Here is a 9,313-nt window from a genome sequence, read left to right as displayed (position 1 = left end):
TAAACTTACCTTGTAAGGACAAGGATGCTTAAGCCTCTGCAATCCAAGCTTCTCCACCATCTCCTCAGATACCAAATTATAAGTACTTCCACTATCCACAACAACCTTACAACACTTACCACCTGATTTGCATACATTCCAGAAAAGGCTCCTTCTCTTAGTAAGTCTGATATCTTCACTACTTTGTTCCATCAAGTTTCTCCTAAACATAAGAGATTCTCCCTTCTCTGGTGCACATTTAGATTCAATGACTCTAGCTTCCTGATCCTCATTTGCCACACAATTTCTTGCCACCCCTTTCTTGCACTCATAAGATCTATGTCTGGTCTCTCCATACTTAAAACATCTGCCGAAAAATCCTTTGTTACTACTGCCACTTCCTTTTTTCTCTATCTTCTTATCCGATTGTTTATTCCACTTAGGTTTTGGTTCTTCATTGACTTTCTGCTTCTCTAAACTATCACTCATCTGCCCCTTATATCTCTCCTTTTCTCTAGGGTTATTCTGTTGTCTTGTTTTCACTTTCTCCTCAAATTTCAAAGCATATTGGTAAGCCTCCTCAACTGTATAAATCTTTAGCATACTCATCTCATCTTGAATGTTAAATGCAAGTCCATTTATGTAACTATTTACCTTCTCCCTATCTATCTCTCTATGTCCAAATCTTATCATTACCTTGTAGAATTCCTCAGTATACTCTTTCACACTCATGTTTCTCTACTTTAGGTTCTACAACTTCTTAAAGAATCCCAACTCATAGTCTCCTAGAATGAAAATTAGCCTTCAATCTTGCAACCATCTGTCTCCACCAGGTGGTCTTCATTTCACCATTCTCCACTCTGTCTCTCTACAATTATTTTCATCATAAGGAAACATGCCCTTTCAATTTAGTTTATGTCAACCTAACCCTCTGTGGGTCCTTAATATTCTCAAATTCAAATTAGTCCTCCAAATATCCAATCAAATCAATCAAATCCTCCAGATTCACCATCCCAAAAAAGTTTCAAATCTCCACTTTATGTATTTTACTTTCTTGTGTCGCCACTCTCAGAAATCTTTCCTGTCTTTTTTCTTCCGGTCCTTCAGCCTCTTCCATCTCAAGCTCTTCTCCAGCATCTTCATATTAATCATCAAACTCTAGATTCCTTCACAAACCAACCAATGCATTCCGGATCTCGTTCCTCATCTCATTCTTGAAATCCTCCATCATCTTCTCTACCCTCTGGGGGGTTCATCCTTCTAGGTGGCATCTCCTCCTTTGCTCTAGTGCAACAGCCTCAACTCGGTGATCTAACTACAGGTTTCAATTGCCTCACACTCGGTGATCTATTGAATACACTTGCAGCTTAACTCCACTCAGCAATTTTTTCACCCAAAGGAATGTTGGTAGTGGGTCAGCATCCCTCATAGGGATTCGTGACATGGTTTAACAGCCTCCTATGGATTCTATAAGTCTAGTGGTTGTATCGAGCATTGACAAGTCAATATTTTGGTGCAACAGCAACCCTAGCGTGTAACAAGTGGTATCAGAGTTTGGTCATAGGTTCAAATCACGCAGGTTGTGATGAGTGACACTGGGAGGGGGATTTTCGGTAGTGGGCCAACATCCCTTGTGGGGATTCGTGACATGGTTTAAGTGCCTCCTATGGATTCTATAAGTCTAGTGGTTGTGCAGGAATTGACAGGTCAATCTTTAGTGCATCGAAAAACCCTAGCTTGTAACAAGGAATGCCTCAAGGTTCTCAACCAGCTCTAATACCACTCAATGTAGCCATGGTCTAGTGGGTCATCAAAGAGAACTAACGAGATCATTTAGAAAGAGTAACACAATGGAGGCAACAACAACACATAGAAATATTACAGAATCAGATATTTGCATCATCATATATTTATCATAGAACATCTGGTAATCAACCGGTTATATGAAATCTAACATGTCAAATTACAATCCATCTGGAACTCTCAAAGTTATCCAAATCTCTAATCATGAATCTAGAACCTCATACTAATTGATATCCCTCTAATGACTACAGAAAACAATATATATATCCTTTGGAACACATCTGGGTCAGCCACAAAAGATTACATTAACCAAGGAAGGAAAATGAAACATGTAAGATAGGTCAACACCAAAATATGAAGATCTTATCCACCAAGGAAAATCTGGAAGTGTGGACCACAAAGGTAGGTCGACCATGTTAGACAGATCTGATACCAAGAGTAAACTAAGAGGGGGGATGAATCAGTTTACAATCAGAAATTAGAACTATTCCATATCAAAAATCTTTAAACTGGAGCACAAAGAAACCAACACAATGAAGGATAAAACATGAAAGCACAGTACACACAACACCAATATTTTTGATGTGCAAAACCTGGTAAAGGGAAAAACCATAGTGGGAAACCCTACCCACATTTAGATAATACTTCTACAGCAGTATGTGAAATAATTACAATGGGGATTTCACTTGCAATCAGACCAACCGCCTAGATCTCACTGCTCATCAAAAAAGATAAGTCTCACTGACTTACAAAACATCGGACTACAATCTGGAAAGAATGAACTGTGAAAGTAATATCTCCAAATGCTTGATATAATTCTAGTTAAGCACAAATGTCTTCCATACAATACCAAAAACCTTATGTCGAATGATATATCACTTATTTGCACATAAACCTTCCTCTGATAATGCAGACATAACCATCAATCCCACACCTTTTATCGATATAAAAATTACATGAATAAGTCACCTATAAATACAAATCATCAACCTTATGATAAGGTCGGCTAAACCCTAAACCCAAAAATACATAATAACAAAAATTACAATACACGATATCACCAGACCAATATTATGATTTATATTACATAGCATAGACCTAATTCAAATATCTAAATAATTATATCCACCGAAAATTTTGTTAAGACAAAAATCTAGCATGTTTCTATTGGCAATTGACACTCATTGGAATCATATGTTGTCATTGATGGCAACAAGATTCTATTTAAGGCATATACCAGCATTTGGAGGCATACACCAGTGGATACCAACATTGAGCATTCAAGGTCATCACCAGCACCGACACTGACATCCAGCATTTCAGTGAAGCCAACATCAGTATGGATCTTAAAGGTTTTATTGATAAATCATTTTGTAATTATTGTATTGGGCCGACATTGAATATCTTTTGTATTCTAAGCCGACATAAGGCATATTATTTGTAAAGGGTATATAAGTCAGTCTATTAGGTCACTTTGATAGAGGACAATGTATATGGTAGCAGATCTGTGTGATGTGAATGATGAGTATGAAGGTCATTTTGTATGCAAATGTAATATCATGCTATGATCAGTAGACAGTTTGTAAAACATTCTTGGAGGAAGAGGACATACCAGTAGAAGGTTTAGGGTTTATGAATCGGTATAGAACAAAGCTTTAACTGGAACTCTTTTTGGCATTGCAGATGTATTTTGTGAGTTCATCAGTACTTTTTTATTTCAGCAGAAGCTTGTAGTCAATGAAACTTTGTTTTGTTGAGCAGTGTGCTCTAGGCAGTGTGCCTTCCTACATGTCCAGGCCCCCATGCTATGTAATATCTTTCATATGGATAGTGAATTGATATTGTGGGTCAAAAATCCCAACATGGTTTTTCCTCTTTGAGGTTTTCCACGTATAAATTCAGTGTGTTATGGTGTTCATTCATGTGGCTGGTTTATTTACTTCATGTTATATGTTTCTTCATTTACCTGTTTATAAGTGTATGTTATAAAAGGTTAAATCCTTGTGTTATCGACAGAACACTGATTCACCCCCCCTCTTAGTGTTCTTGGGTTCATTGTATTCCAACAATTGGTATCAGATCTTGGTACTTCAGAGGAAGTTTAACAGCTTGAGGAAGATCCTAAAACTGAAATCATTAAACATGGCTATGGAGAAGCAACTTGAGATGGCTCTTGAGGATTATGATGCCGAAAGGATGAAGAACTTGAAACTACAAGATGAATTGAATTATTCTAATGAATTCATTCTTATTCTGCAAGAAAGGTTATCATCAGCTCAAGCTAAGAGAAAGGAACTTTTGCAAAACCAGGATGATGAAGAGAAAAATGCACTTAAGGAACAATGTCAGAAGTTGAGTCAAGAAAACATGCTCATGAAGAATGAAATGCAAGACCTGACTATGAGGTTATCAAAAGATATTGAGGACAAAAAGAAGAAGGAAGAAAATCTTGTTATATCTTTGAAGAACAAATTTAATGAATGTGGCAGATTGAATCATGAGAATAATCTATTGAGAAGTGATTTGGTACACTCCTGGAATAATGAACAAGAGCTTGAAAGACAAATAACTACTCTGAGAGATGATCTGACTACTGCAAGTGAGTATAAAGAAAATTCCAGGATTAGTGTTGCACAGTTGGATGATTTATTGAAAATACAAAGGCAAAGGGAAGAATATAGAGGACTTGGATTTGTACAAGGTCAAAGCTCTGGTACTGCAAATGAAGATCAGACAACCGGTATGCAGAACTCATCAGACCAGAGGAAACCGGTAAGGTAATCTAATGCTTACAAATTCAATGGTAGATGTTTTGTTTGTAATAAATTTGGGCATATGGCTAGACAATGTAGAAATAGAAAAAATCAAAACTACAATTCAGTTCCTGGTCAATGCACAAATTGCAAGAAATATGGTCATAAGTAAGAAGATTGTAGAATGAATGTCAAATGTCATGCATGTGGAAAGTTTGGTCATTTGGCTAATCAATGTAGGTCAAGGAATGACATCGGATATGTCAAAGCAATTCAAAAGAACAATGTTACATGTTATGCATGCAACAAAATAGGTCATATTGCTAAGTATTGTAGAAGCAAGTCTACACTGGTTAGCAATGATAAAGCAAATGAGAAAGGAAAGTAGAAGGTAGATAAAATACAACAAGATCACAACAAGAGATGGGTTAGAAAATCTGAAGAACCAAGTGGAGATGCAACTACATCGGTAATTGCACCTGTAACTCCACCAGTAGACCAGAGCATTCCTGTACTGGCAAGAAATTCAACTGGTAACTGAGGCATACGCCTTAGGGGTTGGCAGATCCATTTAAAATATTGCACATTCCCCAGAAGATATCTGGAAGAGATCTGAAGAGTGGTAATAATCACTAATGGAGGCTTATCTGGTATGAAACTGTGAAACCGATGTCCGGTAGGGTACATCGCTAAGCATTTATGACAGTGATGAATTAGGGTTTACTTGCTGATAAAAAGGGAAAATGGACTCATTTTCACTCACCCATCACTCGAGCAAACCAAAGTAAAGAAAAGGTGAATCTCAGGTGATCAAGAGTGAGCAAAGGCATTCTGAAGGATTTCCAGTAGTCATCTGAGAAGTAATCAAAACCCTTCAACCGACGATTGTTTTCTAGGTATTTCTTTGAAATGGCATCTAGATCATCATATGCTCCTACTTTCATTGTGATTCCCACTGTTGTTGAGGTCAAGGATAGGCTTAGGCCTATTTTCAAGGAAGTTCCCCAACTTGCTATGAAGGAAGATTCTACTAGCGCATTTTTTAGGGTTCTTGATGGTGTGGTTTATGTAGAAGATGTTAGGGCCTATATTCACTTCACCTTGGAGGATTTAAGCACTAAGGAAATCAAGGGTATGTATCAATATATGATACTAGGAAGATCTGGTACAATCAAACCAAAATATTAAGTCATTAAGGATCTAGGGTTAACCGGAATCCTATACATACCAGAATTCAAGGATGAAGTGATCAGATATATTCTAAGAAAGATCCATAATGAATTCATCTGGCTCAACCAGCCCCACATGATCACCAAAGAAGCTATTCAGGTGGTCATCAACTTACCTAAAGCTGGACAGGAACCAGGAAAGAAGATCTCCACCACTGTGGTTGAGAAGCTCACCGGTGCAACCCATGATGGAAGATCTATGAGAGTCAGCACCATCAAAGACACTGATGTGAAATTTTCTAGCATGATCATAGCCTACAAGGTAACTCAATCAAGTCAATTGAACTCTGTTGCCAGTTCTTGTATCTATGTTGCATATCAGATGATAAAGAATAATGAAAAGTATGACTTGTGTGAATGGTTGAGGAGTGAGTTAATGTTTAATATTGGCAAGATTAAAGGGGTTAAGAAAGGAACTTTCAGGTTTGGCAATCTTATTGTCTATTTGATGTTATACTTCATGAATGAGCTACCGGGTTTGGGAAAGAAGCGTTGGGATCATGACATATCGGTAGGTATGCAAATCAAAGAAGCAATCACCAGTCTTGGTAGTAATAGGGATGAGAAGCTTTGGGGCTACTTCAAAACTTTTCAGGAGAACATGAGACTGAGGGAAAGAATTTCCAAACACGTTGTGGAGAAATACTCCACTGATATTTTCTTTATGGTAAAAATACATGAGACACTAATGGAGGCAGTGGAACCTAGAACTATATGGGTAACTGGATTGGGTTATGAGGTAGATGAAAACATTTTGGATTTATATGCTAAAATTTTGATTGATGCTCCTTTGGATGATAAGGCTGAACACTTTGGCACTATAGAGGAGAAGGCTCTTGAGGTTAAGATTGGTTTCAACAAGAAAAGAAGAGAAAAGAAGATAGATAAAATGTTCGCATTTATTCAGGATGTAATTCACAGGATTGATATAGAACTAGGTTCTGGATCTATACTAGTAGATCAACCAGCAACAACAAGTGCTCCCGAGGTGAAGAGGCCTAAAACTTTCATTTCTTCTATCACTTCTGACTCTGATTCAGAGGATAATCAACCTCTTGCATTCAGAACGGTACAAAGGAAGAAAGATGACAAGCCTATGATACAGAAGAAGAAGGTGGAACCTAGGAGGAAGCTAGTTAGAAAGGTAACAATTGCACCCACACCTCCAGCAAAGAAGAGGCAACCTGCTCCATCCGATCCTGCAACCCCAAGAAGAAGAAAAAGAGTGTGATAGATGAAGCAATTGAATCTGGTAATGTTACCATCATCCCCCCAATTACTTGTGCAGAATTGATTGATGAGATAACTAAAGATGGAATGTTGAAGAATGTGTCAAATTTTTATGAAGATTTTGAAGATAATAAGCAGAATGAAATAGAAGAAGCAATCTTGTTATATTTATACATATATAAGAAGGCTTTGGTAGAGATTTTGAAGGAAATTCCCTTATCATTATACAATAAGTTAGATGCAATTAGGAGGGATAGAGAAATCAAAGAAGTTGAACTTTTGAATATGTGTGGCTCTATAAATAATAAGGAAATGAAAAGATGTATAGATGTTGCTAATAGAATAGTCTTTAGCAACAAAACCTAGAAAATAGGCCTAATGATGGGTAGAGTCAATGAGATAGTAAATGAGACCAGAGATGGTTGGACCAAATTCTTCCAAAAGAATTATTATTTTCTCACCTCTCAAGAAGAATTTGCTAACGCAACAACTCCCACCATTCTGAACAAATCTAAAGGGAAAGGAATTTTGGAAAGTTCAGTTCAAATTTTGAGTGAACCAACAATTAAACCCAAAACTGATGAGAGTGTATAGACTAAACTAGTAGAGACTACATTTATACAGTCTGGGCAGGGTAATATAGATAATATACAGGTTACAGATAATATTGTGGATAATACTCCACCAGAAGTAACTGATACTACACCAAGTGGTGAAGCCACCAGTGCATTAGAGGAGGAGAAAAGAGATTCACCGATAGAGGATAAGGAAGATAAGGAAAAGGAGACTGAACCGGCAATTGATTTCCCTGCAAAACCTTTGGCAATTGACACTTCTCAAGTTGAGAAGAAATAAATTACAGAGATGAGTCACACAAAGCTAATGATGATGGCTACTCAAAAGCTAATGAAGGAGGGATCTACAAACAAAGGAATAATAGATCAATCAATAACAGTTTTGCATAGATTGATTCCTGAATGTATGATTGAAAATGAAGCAAGCCCTTTCAACAAGCTTAAGGCACTAAGAGAACATATATCTAAAAACTTTCAATCCTTGTAGCAGATTTCAAACAAGAAAGCACTTGAAAGATTTACTCTGGCCAAGAAAGCTTCTTTTGAATAGATTATTGAGGCAGAGAAGAGGAAGGTTGAAGAGAAACTTGTACTCATTGAAAATTCTTTGAAACAATGTACTAACATCCAAAAGGTCTGTTGTAATATAGAGATTCTTACAACAAATGTAGATCAGAGGTTAAAGGAATTACATGAAAAGATTGCTAATATTGCTAATTCTTTTGATGGACTAACGTCACTCACAACTTACATTGATGGAAAAATTTTGACCTTGGAGAACCAAGTTTTGTCTTTTGAAAAGGAAAGAGACAAGATCATTCAGAGAGAAAGGAGTCTCAGAGGTTTAGTGAGTTCAAGATTGGATTCACTTGGTGTACATAAGAGGGAATGTATGGATATGCTTGCGAAGCCCACACCGACAGAAGCCACTGAGAAAGAAACACTAGCACATTTAATAAGTGGACTTGTATCCATATCTAAAACATTCAAAACTAGCTGGGATACCTATGTACAGTTGCTAGAGAAAGCTTACTCGGAAATTTTGAGATTGGTCAAGCTCCGGTAAAGTAATCTGTAATTGTTCTTTCAATTCTTTCACCGGTCTTTGGCATTGATGCCAAAGGGAGAGTATATGTATGTGAAAAATATGTATGTAATCCTAAGGGGAGGATAGGCAGAGTCTATTGCTGACAGGGTCAATCAGCTCAGGGGGAGCATGATTCATTTTTCAGTTGAACCGACAGGGAATCCATTTTTCACATGAGTGTTGCCATCAATGCCAAAGGGGGAGATTATTGGCAATTGAAACTCATTGGAATCATATGTTGTCATTGATGGCAACAAGATTCTATTGAAGGCATATACCGTCATTTGGAGGCATACACCAGTGGATACCAGCATTGAGTATTCAGGGTCATCACCGGCACCGACACTGGCATCCAGCATTTCAGTGAAGCCGACATCAGTCTGGATCCAAAAGGTTTTATTGTAAAATCATTTTGTAACTATTGTATTCAGCTGACATGGAATATCTTTTGTATTGTAATCTGACATAAGGCATATTGTTTGAGAAGGGTATATAAGTCAGTCTGCTAGGTCACTTTGATATAGGACAATGTATATGGTAGCAGAACTGTGTGATGAGAAGGATATGTATGAAGGTCATTTTGTATGCGAATGTAATATCATGCTATGATCAGTAGATAGTTTGTAAAGTGTTCTTGGAGGAAGAGGAGATACCGGT

The sequence above is a fragment of the Cryptomeria japonica genome, chromosome 5, assembly GCF_030272615.1.
Source record: "Cryptomeria japonica chromosome 5, Sugi_1.0, whole genome shotgun sequence".
Taxonomy (NCBI): domain Eukaryota; kingdom Viridiplantae; phylum Streptophyta; class Pinopsida; order Cupressales; family Cupressaceae; genus Cryptomeria; species Cryptomeria japonica.
The sequence above is the reverse complement of the archived record's forward strand: the minus strand, read 5'-3'. Positions refer to the sequence as shown.